Source organism: Phragmites australis, chromosome 7 (assembly GCF_958298935.1).
Source record: "Phragmites australis chromosome 7, lpPhrAust1.1, whole genome shotgun sequence".
In the NCBI taxonomy this organism is placed as follows: domain Eukaryota; kingdom Viridiplantae; phylum Streptophyta; class Magnoliopsida; order Poales; family Poaceae; genus Phragmites; species Phragmites australis.
In genome coordinates this window covers 32,527,071-32,540,099 of record NC_084927.1, presented here as the reverse complement: position 1 = coordinate 32,540,099, position 13,029 = coordinate 32,527,071, and the positions used below count along the sequence as shown (strand labels likewise).

Sequence of the window (13,029 nt, the reverse complement as noted above, 5' to 3'; positions counted from 1 at the left end):
CTCAACGGGGGACGTCGCACGGGAGGACGCGCGATGGGATGTGCTGGCATCGTGTTGGATGGCTCAGCTGGCAGCGCAAAGGAAGAGTCACAGCAAAGTGAGGTCACATGGGTGGCTGCACGTGCTCGCGGATTCGCGCACGATGGTGGTGTGCATGGCTGCAGCTTGCAGGACGATGATGTTAGCAGTGCAACAACAAAGGAGGATGGGGGGGAAGGAGAATAGGTGAGAGAGTGAGGAAGATGTTTATGTGGCCACCACATGGTAAAAAATCAGGTGATGTGACGTCCACATCATCAAAATAGCTTAGGAAAATCACTCAGGGGTTAAGTGATCTAGTATAAAACTTTATGGGAGTAAAACAAACCATTAATAGTTTAGGAGTTATCTAGACAAACACAATAGTTTAGAAGAGTAAAATGGATTTTCTTCTTCTTTGCATCTCATATTCTCTCTACTATCCCACTTCTCTCTTTTCTTTCAACACCTAAACATTGTTCTTGATCTACATTTGGCAATTGTACTTTCTGCTTCTATTCACCAATTGGATTCCTATGCTTGTGTCATCAACACGTGCACCCTCGCGTCTAGAATGTTAAAATAATTTGTGTATACTTTGTATAATTTTTTTCCACCCATTCCTTTGATATATGAAGCTATAACATCATTGCTCTTGGACAATATATGATCTATATCGTATTACAAATTTATTCCCTTTTATATATCATTCAGCTCAGACACATTGCAGGAGCAACTATATTTAAGATTAGTATCTCATTATGCTGTACCTCAATTTGTGTTTGATTTCAACTTCCATGCCATGTGGTTATCTTTGCAACATCAAGATTCCCAGCGCTTATAAAGGGGAATGTCTCTTTTTTCTGTTCCTTGGGACAATATATGCACGCGTCGCCCCCATATGTATGAAACTTGAAAGAGCTGATTGTAACATGTACGCCATCTTATAAGACTACTCCTACTGGGAGTTTCATTCATTTAATGAGATGTCATATAAGCATTTTTACAATGTGGCAAATAAATTAAGAAGAGAGATCAAAATAGTATCATCTAGATGAAACCACTGGACACGAAGTCTAACACCTAATGAGTCTTGCATGAAGAACATATGAAACAACAAGATGAAATTATACATTGAAGAATAGTGTTTCAACCATCAATTTATTGCTATCTTGTTGATGTGACACTTTTGGAAACAACATTATGAAACTCCCCATTGGGAGTAGTCTAAGCATGTTGACTCTACTGCATTCTTAATAGACAAAATGTAGCAAGTTCATATATGTGATGATTCAACTCAATGAATTTTCACTTACTTACGATATTTCCTATTTCTTTTGTTAACATAGTAATTTATAGCCTTTTAATTTCTTAGAACAATATAGAATTTTTTTTACCATGTTTTCTTTTCATATCCATTCGTGGAAAAAGTTAAATCCAAGTTTTGATTTTTTTTTTTGTTAAATCATTTTGCTAATCTTGTTCCACATGCTTTGAGTACTACAACCTTGCTCAAGCTGCACGTGTTTGTGTTTGTGTTCTATGCATGATGGAGTAGGGAGTTATTACAAATCAAATCCTTCGTCATTTCAATTTTCGATGCCTAATAATTTTACTTGTTACTTGCCCTTGAGCCCTTGTTTGACACGTCCGTAAGATGTCTTGCAAGTTCCTTCTTTTTTCTGGCTTGCATGGTATGAAAGGTGTTGGACATCAAAAACACTCCGAAGGCACAACTTGGCGAACCATGGAGATGTGCAATTGTTCTCCCAGTGCCTAAAATGGTCGATCGCTTGCTCGTCAGATGTGTCTACACCAGGGATATTTGGTTCCATCTGCTTACGAAGATTTGTCTCGCTTTGCTAGTTTTAGCTTTTAGATGCGCTGCTCTCAGAATGGCGACTGGTGGGCAGGAAACGTGTGCATTCGGTCACCAAGAAAGGCTTCGATTTAGTAGTAACTAGGTAAGCGCAGGTGCATCAAAACATAAATATTGTATGTGATAACAACTTATCAAGCATAATGTATGGAAATGTGAATGCGATATGAGAATATCGCTGACAAATACGTCAGGAGCAATGTCGTAATTTAATTTTATATGAGATTCGAAAAAGTAGGAGATTATCCGCTAACTTTCTTCCTAATTCTTCATATATTTTTATTAATAAAACAGGTCATATATTCGTAGTCGGTAATAGACGGTAAAACTGGAGAATGAGGATGGATGATAAAAATAAATAAATTATTTAAATTTTAAGAGTTTTTATTTGATGGATAAAGAGTAAAGAAATAAGTGACACATGAATCAGCTCACATTTTATACTATAGAGATCTTGGAGACACTGCCGAGTCTTTGCAAACAAAAATGTTCATGCCGGGATTAGCCCCGAGCTAGTGGTTCCTAGCGACCAATCTTAGGCCAGCGACTAGGGTTCGAACCCCAGCACTCGTCGGCACCGGGGGTTCCTTTATGACCCCTATATGCACTGGTCAGCATGAATGCAAGGAGAACACACGAGAGTGTAAAAACAATCATAGCTGCAACGAAGGACATGATGATGCACTATGAGAAGCCCTTCTTTTCTTGGCCAGCCAACTCAACTTCATCCAGCATACTCCTTATTTCAATGATGTCCGAGCCCCTTTGCGACGCGAAATAATCTATTACGAATCTCGTCAAGCTTGGCAAGCCTTTTGGCTCGATTGGTTTATGCCGCAGACTAGAGGAACCCAATTATCCTCCACAAGAGGCTGTAGCTCGGTGCTCACCCCGGCACCACAGCTCTCCAATCTCAGCGAGCATGCGCAAGCACGCAGCAACGCCATGCTCCTCCCCGCTGTAAAGAATCAAGAGCGCCGATGCAGAAGAAGAGATGGACCTAAAATAGAGGACAAATGTGGGGACTGGGGAGGAGTGTTGCTGTGTGAGGCGTGGGTGACGGTGGGTTCTTCAGATCTTGTTCTTGCTATCTTGGTCTATTGGGGAAATTGGAAATATCGAGTCAAAGAGAGAGAGAGAGAGAGAGTCAGAAACATAATCAAATGGGGTCCTACAATGTTGGGGGCGGAACGGGTCTGGACAACAACAAAGCATTGCTATTTTTTTCTACAATTGTCATGTGTTTAATTTAGCTTTCTGTTTTGGTGTAGGGTTGCTTTGTATTATTCATGTAACACCCTCTAAACTTGTATTGCCGACAGGGAGATGTGAACTCTTTGCGTTGTTGTAGTAATGAATTCTAACCTCTCTTAATAAAAGACGTAAAAAGCACGTTCTCAAAAAATCAACGTGTCAATCATGTCAATCTATCAAAATTTGTCATGATGGCGGCTTTCTATCAAAAATTTTGCAATTGCCTATACTGTGAGGGGACCTACCACACCGAACATTGTTATCATATGCCGACTATCATTGTCATATTTGTCCTATAAATTATTGATCGTCAATAGACGCAACATGACTTATAGTAGATCCATAAGTTACTAATTGAAAAATCTCAATATTAGGTGGTTATTCTTGAGGAGTGTTTTGACAATCTCTTAGAAGTTTTTTGAATCCTTTTTGTCTAGAAGAGAAGCTTATTAAATTCTTTCAACAACCAACATATACGCTCAAATTCATTATGAAAAATCCAACGGGTTTAGTAGGTATATTTGGTTCCTAGGTTCTCAACATGTGCAAAACAACATTTGGAAGTGTGACCTGCCAAGTTAGGGCTATGTAAATGAGCAAGTGGTGCTATGTGACAAGTGACTTCACTTGGATGAGTGACAAAAGCTATTGCCTGGTTTGCAACAGAATTAAATATACCCATGCCCAAATATAGCAATAGCCACTAACAAGAATCCCTTAATAACTCATCTCTGAACATCATGTTTATCACAGTTTAGTAAAACTAGTGTGGAACATAGAATTTTCTTTTCCAGGTCCCTCTCGATTCTTGAATTCCTTGGAAGTACCTGTGCTCACCGGAGAGGAAGTGAGCCATGTGCTGCCACATAATGGAGATCTATTTCTTCCATTTGTTTGTTTTAAACAAGATGTGTTGAAATGACCAGGAATAAAAAAATAAAAAATAAAGAAGTGTTGATCCTTCAGACATGAATCTTCTGCAGTACTACATGGTGCAGTAATAGTCACTAATATGTAGATCCAATCTCACTTGTCAGTAACGGTGCAGTACTCTAGAAGATCTCTCCTGACCCCCCCCCCCCCCTCTCTCTTAAACCAAGTATCACTTTGCTTGAATTTCTTTCACTATGAAGATCTTAAATTAATTCATTTTAGTTTCATTGGCATCTCTTCTCTTTTAGCTTTACACCATATATCCCCTCCCCCCCCCCCACCCCACCCCAAAAAAACGCTCTAAATCAGCTCAGCAACATATTGACAAGATCATTGGCATGCATAATATGCAGGAACAAATTTCAATGTCCAAACTTAATTCAATTTACCATATAACTTATGCTTGTAACAATTCACAACAAAGATTTGAAACATCTTTATTGCAATACCGCATGACTAAATAAATACGAGCACACATAAATATACACACCGTGCAAAAGCAGAACGCATGACCATACAAACACAGGCAGACATATGCCACAGCCACCCTACGTAAATCGGATCGTCATTCAATTCCAATGTTCTGATGTAAGTGTTCATACACATGCATGCAGCCATACTCTCCTTCAGATTAGCACTGTCGATCTATCATTTCTCATGCTCATCTCCGAAGAGAAACCCAAGCGACGACGGTCCTCCAGGTGCGCAGCGTACCCTCGTAGACGGTCGGTCCTAAAACACGAGGATGGAATTTATATATGCAGCTCATGTTATGCCATATCTGAACTCTGAATTCTACATGCAGATGTGTTCATCTCAGCAGCATGCAGTTACGTGTATACAAATTGACGATATGGAGACATATGAAAGACTACTCACAGTGATAAGAAGCCCGGAGTTATGGTTTAACTGGCTAGTATGGTAGATATTGCAAGGAGGTGTGTGCGACGACACTATCGGGTTCGAGATTTCTTTCTTCGGAGGAGCAGGGTGCGGTGGTTCTTGGCCTGCTTCGTCTGCGATCATCTTGTCATCCTTGACACTGCTGCTGTTACGTGGAGTCTTCTCGGTTTCTAGGTTGGATTTGGTCGTGTGGTACGGAGTGAACTCCTCCGGCTCGAAGAGGTACCCGAGAGAGCTCCGGCCACCCCCGCTGCTCCCTCCTCTACTCATCTTGTTCTTCCGGTCTTCTTCCCTGTCTGTCTATGAGACTATGGCTTATGGGTGGCCCTGTGCTGAGTTTGTGTTCTGATCTCTAGCTAGTGCGTCAAGTTGGTGTGGAGTGTCCAGCTACTTATAGAGCTTGATGTGAGTGTGGAGCACACTGGACACATCACACGATCACACTGATGGGTCAACAACCACATGAACTGAGGATGTTAAAAAAAGAGTGAAAAAAACTAAGGATATGTGGAGAAAGGCATGAGGGGTCCATTTCATCTTCTTTTTGTGGTGCATAATTCGGACCACACCACAACAACTAAACCTCTCTCTTCAATTTCCATCTCGATAGTCTATGGCTCTACCAGTACTGTAAGAGGAGATAATAACACACACTTTCATTGATTGATTATAAGTTATAAGAGGTTACATACATACAAAAGGATAACCTAACCCCCCCCCCCCTCCCGGTAGTATGAGCTTTATCGACGCAAACGTTCGTGCTAGATTTGAACTCGGTGAAGATAGAAGTAGACTGTCCTGAATGAAAGATCAATCTCGACGTGTTTGATGTGATAATGCTACACTGGATTCATCATCGATAGGTAAATGGCACTGATGTTTTCGTAGTAGAATAAAGTGATGCGACGAAGAGGACTATGAAGTTCCACGTAAGTGATGAACCGTAGTATATGGCATAATCGATGGATGATGTTGATGTTGAGGTCAATGCAGTAAGAGATGTCGAGGAGGGGCGCCGCACTGGTTTGGCCAGAATCAAGCGTTCGTCGGGGATGAAGGCATGCCAAAACTGAGTGCATGAAGCAACGGGACCATCACGTGCCAACCAACGGAGTGAGAAGGGCTCGACGGCGATTGCAGTGCAAAGCAATGAGAGGGGAAAGGCTGAAACAACACGCGGTGGTTGGAGCATACAAAGCTGGGGAAAGGAGAAAAACACATGCTTGCATGCAAATAAATAGACGATTACACTAAAAGCATAGATGTGGTTGTAGAAGTAGCAACAGAGAAGGGCTCGATGGCGGTTACAATGAGCAAAGCAGTGAGAGGGAGAAAGTCAAAACAACACGTGGTGACTAGAGCAGATGAATCTGGAGTGAGGAGAAAAAAATGCATGTGTGCATACAAATAAATAGATGACGATACTGAAGGCATAGCTATGGTTGCAAAAGCAGCAACAGAGAAGGGTTCAATGGCGGTTGCAGTGCTCAAAGCGGCAAGTAGGAGAAAGCTGAAATAGCATGTGGTGGCCGGAGCAGATGAAGTTGGGGCAAGGAGAAAAACACATGTGTGCATTCAAGTAAATAGACTGCGCTAAATGCATAGAAATAGGAGGGGCAATGGCGGCATTGCTTGGAGTCAACTGAGGAGGACATGAGCAGCATGAATGAAGATTGTAGGTGTGCGACAATATCGGTTGTGACACGGACAACGATGTTGCAACCTGAGGGGTTGATGCAGTGGTAGCCCATGCCCGCTAGCAAGGAACCACCGGCCAGAGGAGGCACCGTCAAGAGGGAGTAAGTGTTGTCGACAGCTAGAATAGAAGCAAATGAAGGGAGCACGATGAAGAAGATGGCATAGCCATGGGCACCAGCGTCGCAGCCTGGGAAGGCTAGCAGCAGCAACGTCATTCTCGATGATGCAACGGCTTGTGTTTGCGAATGATGCGCTGGCGATGATGATTTGGCATGATGATGACGGGTAGATAGGGTGCTCGAATGGCTGCAAAGGAGGCAACCATGTCGACGAGCACGCCTAGTCACCACAGCGTTGTTAGAGGAGAGAAGATGCTGGAGTATTCAATGTAGAGTGGGTGAAGTCTGTAGCTATGGAGCAATCAACAAGTCGGTCAAGTGACACAAGCCGATCTAGTGTTGCCTGCACGAACTCGAACTATGGGTTACGCAGCCCCTGGCCGAGATCATGGGGATTGATCTCCTTAGGGTCGGTGTGATGAAAACGGTTTAGTAGCTAGATTGAGAAACAAAACCCTCTGATACTATATAAGTAAAGATATTGCATGCACTTTTCTTAATTGATATATATAGTATGTACTCCTGAGAATATATACTTCCACTCTATAGTTGATTATGTTATAAATGAAGTATATACTAATTTTTGAGGTGTATATACTACTTTATATATTGCCAAGGTTAATGTGAATGTATGGCAAATGTGAATGATTATGGTAACCAAATTTTGGAAAGCAGCAGAAACACATTGTTTCTTACTTCTTAATGATCCCACGTTGGTTGCTTATACTGTAGTTTGGCTCTCAAAACTTATTCTCATGTTAATGAATTGACCTGCAATCTACCTATGTGATTGCATGCACTTTCCTTGATTGATATATATAGTATGTACTCCTGAGAATATATACTTCCACTCTATAGTTGATTATGTTATAAATGAAGTATATACTGATTTTTGAGGTGTATATACTACTTTATATATTGCCAAGGTTAATGTGAATGTATGGCAAATGTGAATGATTATGGTAACCAAATTTTGGAAAGCAGCAGAAACACATTGTTTCTTACTTAATGATCCCACGTTGGTTGCTTATACTGTAGTTTGGCTCTCAAAACTTATTCTCATGTTAATGAATTGACCTGCAATCTACCTATGTGTCCTCGAGAAAACGGCTCAAACGTTGTTTTGGAGCTGTCTAATTCGTCGCAATTTTTTTGCAGTCACAAATCCCTCTGATAGACATGTTTGCACAACGTTTTCTCTTTTGGATTTCATCTTCTAGACCTTTTCCGAGCGCCCCCCCCCCCCCCACTCGGCTCCAAGAGCAGTTTGCTCTACCGTACTTGGTGATCCCACAGACGTCGGATCGTGTAAAACTTTTTAAAAAGCGCGAACAGTTTATACTAAAGATCTGCAGTTTCGCGCGGTTGGTGTATGGTCCTGCCAGCAGGAACTGTTCTTGAACAGTGCTCCGAATCGATTAGATGAGCGTGCTGTTGTTCATCAAAACACAAACTAGACAGACTACATCGTAGCGTTTGAATCATGAACAGTAAGTACGTCCAAATCACAAGTTGTGAATCATGATTAACTAGTGTGACAGGATAGCAACTCTTCGGAAGATCTTGGCGCTCTAGCTTACTCTCCTGCTACCACTAGACCACTGATGTTTGAACTCACGCCTAATTACCTTCCTTTTCGCTACTAATTACTATCTGGGGATGCGTTTATAAACTGATGGTGCAACCCACATGAGGAGCCAGTTTATGCCGTCCTCCAATCAGCAGATTTCATAGGCGTGAAAAAAAAATGGAGTCCAGATGGTGTAGTTAATTGGTCTCACATCAGTAGAGCGAAGGCTAAAGTCTTGGAAGTGACCATTGATTTCTGCCCGGCAACAGAAAGATTGCTTGCCACAACGGGATGTGCGACAGTTGAACCATGCTGGTGGTGGGGTGGCTTTAGGCCTGTAGCGCTATTCGGGCCCGGCCCACCTCTCCCATCACAGCCAAATCCTGACCTAACCTGTTTTGCCAAGGCAACTGTTCACGGGACCGTTCACGGCAACTACCAACCAGAATTCAGAACTTGATATTAAAAAAATAGTAGTAGTAGTAGTAGTAGTAGTAATTCAGAACTGCAAGTTTTGTTCACCAACCGCCATGGGCGGTTGCTCCATCCGTTGCCTTTTGCTTTTCCAATGAGCACTGTACAACATGTATAATGTATCTTAAAATAAAGTTATACATAACTTCCTGAACCCGAGTTTTAAATAGGGTTGTGTTGTCCTTCACTCGACTGAAAATAAGGACATTCGTTCGGTCATGAATCACACGATACAATCCAACAAGCTCCCCACCGTCACTCACTTGCCCGTCTCCAATAACACCCCTAACGCCAGATCCGTAGTTGCCCCCACGGTTAACGATGACCCGCCTTGCAGCTCCGCCCACCGTCACGTGACTTTTTTTTAATATTTTAGTCTTTTTAAAATTAATATTTTAATAATAACCTGTCGAAATCTAAATTTTCAGGAACTAGCTCCGCCATATTCATTGGCGTGACTAAAATGGTCACGTTGACGAAAACTCCGATGCCTTTACATGTAAATTCGACGTGACAGCCTGAGTCACGGCAGATTGGTTGGCGTGACCCGAGGGAAAAGTATGTTTCGGATGAACAGTGTTTTTCCGGTTTCAATTGTTCTCTTTTTGCTTTCCCTATTTGAACAGTGAGGTTACCATACTCTAAAATTCATGAAATTTTTTCTGTATGTCATATAATTCATGATGAATCTATTTTAAAAGGATTCACCTCAATACCCCATCTAGGTTTCAAAATAAAAAAAAACTCCAAAATGGATTACTTTTAGAAATTCTAGTAATTTTTAAGGCCTCAAATAAATTCCCAAAAATCTGAGAAAATTCATTAATATTCCTATCATGTGGCGTAATAATTTCTAAAATTATTTCCAATCCTAATTTACTTGGTGAAAAAGTAAGTTCCTTTGCAATGCTCCATTTATATGCATTTCTATTATTTCATACTATCTAGCCTTATAAACGTCCTCTAAATAATTAGCAATTATATTCGATTTTCCTCAAAATTTTGCCAGCGCTTAACGCAACATGTACATGTCCTATTTGCAAACATGCACATCCAATAGAGTCGTAGAATTTGATTTATTCAATTTCGAATGTTGGTATATGTTACAATTTATTCTATAACAATAATACTTAGATGACTTGTGGAGCTAAAAATGATTGCCATTTGCGGTCTAAAACATACCAAATTTATTGTATGGATAGTTCAGAATATGTTTTAGCCGAACTACACACATGATTTTTAGGAAGACTAATAAACTTTAAATTGCGCATGTTCAAACATGGCTAAGTGCTATGGCTACCCACAGCCTTTGAGACTACAGTGTGAATTAAGCATTTTGAAACGTACATTTAAATTAGGAAATAATTTCTAATTTTGTTGAAAGTAAGCAATTGATAACATTAATGTTCTTAGGTTTAAGCCATGAGATATGTTCATCAAGAATCTATACACAATTTATGTTATATTGAATGAAACAGTGGCAACCATTATCCATGAGTACTTTAACTATGGATTGAAATGAGTCATCCGATGGTGATTACACGACAGAGCTTTTAGCATTAAATGATGACACATCTGTCGTGGCAAGATTATCATATATTCTGGATGACAAACCAGAAAAGGTACATAGACTTGATTTTGTATTATTGGATCAAGAGATATCCGCAAACATTAGGTACTTTAGAAAAAAATAAAAGAGTATACATCATTTAAAATAATTTTCTATGCAAATGTATAGGAAAATGCAATGGAAGCTCAAGTGCCACAACGCCATGTAGATAAATTCAAACCACACCTTAGAGAAGGAGTTGTATATTTCATAAAGTTTTTCCAAGTGTTCCTAGCTAAGAATAATTATCGAGCAGTTGAACACATATACATGATAAAATTCACAGGTCATACTGAGATAATTGAATTCCCTGGTGCTTCTCCAACGTTCCCCAAGTATGCATATACTCTAGCATCCATTGATACATTAAGGACCAGAATTGATTACACTAGAGACATGTCAGGTAACTATATATTCATTTATATATTACATCTACAATTCCTAATATACATTTTATCTATTGTAATACCATCATATAACTTTAATAAAATAACATATAATCTAACATTATACAGACACAATAGGACAAAGGGTCTCTATTAAACCTGCTACAACAACTTATGTCAAAGGTATTAAGAAGACAATACGACACCTCTACATTTCGAATGGTAGGTATAACTACATAAAATAACTTATTGTAATTTATATACCAATCTTTACTCCTTTTCATTTATTCTTTTTCTTTAGTCTACTTATTTAAAGTTTATTAGTCTTTTTAAAAATCATGTATGTGGTTCGGCTAAAACATATTCTGAACTATTCATACAATAAATTTGTTATGGTTTAGACTCCAAATGGCAATCATTTTTAGCTCCACAAGTCATCTAAGTATTATTATTATAGAATAAATTGTAACATATATCAACATTCGAAATTGAATAATTTAAATTCTACGACTCTATTGGATGTGCATGTTTGCAAATAGGACATGTACATGTTGCGTTAAGCGCTGGCAAAATTTTGAGGAAAATCGAATATAATTGCTAATTATTTAGAGGACGTTTATAAGGCTAGATAGTATGAAATAATAGAAATGCATATAAATGGAGCATTGCAAAGGAACTTACTTTTTCACCAAGTAAATTAGAATTGGAAATAATTTTAGAAATTATTACGCCATATGATAGGAATATTAATGATTTTTCTTAAATTTTTGGGAATTTATTTGAGGCCTTAAAAATTACTAGAATTTCTAAAAGTAACCATTTTTGGAATTTTTTATTTTGAAACCTAGATGGGGTATTGAGGTGAATCCTTTTAAAATGGATTCATCATGAATTATAGAACATACAGAAAAAGTTTCATTAATTTTAGAGTACGGCAACCTCACCGTTAAAATATAGAAAAAAAGGACGATGGAAACACCAGAAAACACTGTTCATCCAAAAAAATATTTTTCACCCGCGTCACGGCTTGAGTTTCCGTCAGCGTTGCAATTTTAGTGACGCTCATGAATATAACGTATTTTAGTGACGCTCATGAATATAACGTATTTTAGTCACGCTCATGAATATAACGTGACAAAAAAAAGCTAGTTTCTGAAAATTTAGATTTCGACAGGTTATTATTAAAATATTAATGTAAAAAAAACTAAAATAAAAAAAAAGTCCGGTCAGGTCAACTGCCTCTCCGAAGCCCACTTTTAAAGTACAGCAAAAAAAAAACCAATAATAATCAACAGACATAACCATATTTATTAAAATAAATAATATATTACAAATTTAATGATACACCTCATTCATCAAAAACGTATTTTTCAGCACTAATATGATGAAAACAAATATATTCAACATTTGAAATACCAAATTCGATACACAGTGTTATATTCAATAGCTCAGTTATCGAAAATAGCCCATCCGTTCTTATGCCGCGCTCGCGTGCAAAAAAATAAGTAAGCAATTGTACACTATGTGTTTTTACTATTTTTATACTTTTAAATAAAATCAAAACTTGATTTTATTTAAAAGTATAAAAATAGTCAAAAATACTAAACATTTTTTAGTAAACTAAATTTTACTAACAATCCGTTTTAATTAATTTAATCCAAAAAACCTAAGTTAATATTTAATTAAAAAAATTCAAATAAACCTATTTTTATAAATTATAGCAATTTAATACCAAAATTGTTACAAATAAATTTCCAAAAATCTAAAAAAATTATTAATATTTTTCTCATACTAATTTATAAAAATATTTCTAATCTTATGTTATTTAATGAAAAAATAAATTTATGTATAATGCTTAATTTATTTGTATTTTTATTATTCCTTGTGATATTTTTTTAATTCACTATTATCCCTCTTAAACATCCTCAAATATCTTTACTGGTCACACACTCACACATCATAAATCTAGTCCAATTTCTCGATAGTAATACAATTGAGTGCAAATACTTTGCAGTTGTATATCCATCAATGTCACACTCAGATCATATATCTTCAACTAAGATCCAAGAAAACCTTGAAATCACCAGACATTGCTCAGTCGTATGATACATCTTCTCATGGATGCCCGAAGCATCTCCGAAGTCTGACATGCGAAGTTTATTCATAATTCATCATTGCAATGAATT

At 38.3% G+C, this 13,029-nt stretch overlaps 1 non-coding gene across 1 annotated transcript; it reads right to left on the bottom strand.

Annotated features, from left to right (window-relative positions):
* Nucleotides 1-12,930: 12,930 nt before the first annotated feature.
* Nucleotides 12,931-13,026, bottom strand: LOC133925742 (small nucleolar RNA R64/Z200 family). The gene has a single exon (XR_009911009.1). It is a non-coding gene; the product is annotated as a small nucleolar RNA R64/Z200 family (small nucleolar RNA).
* Nucleotides 13,027-13,029: the final 3 nt, after the last annotated feature.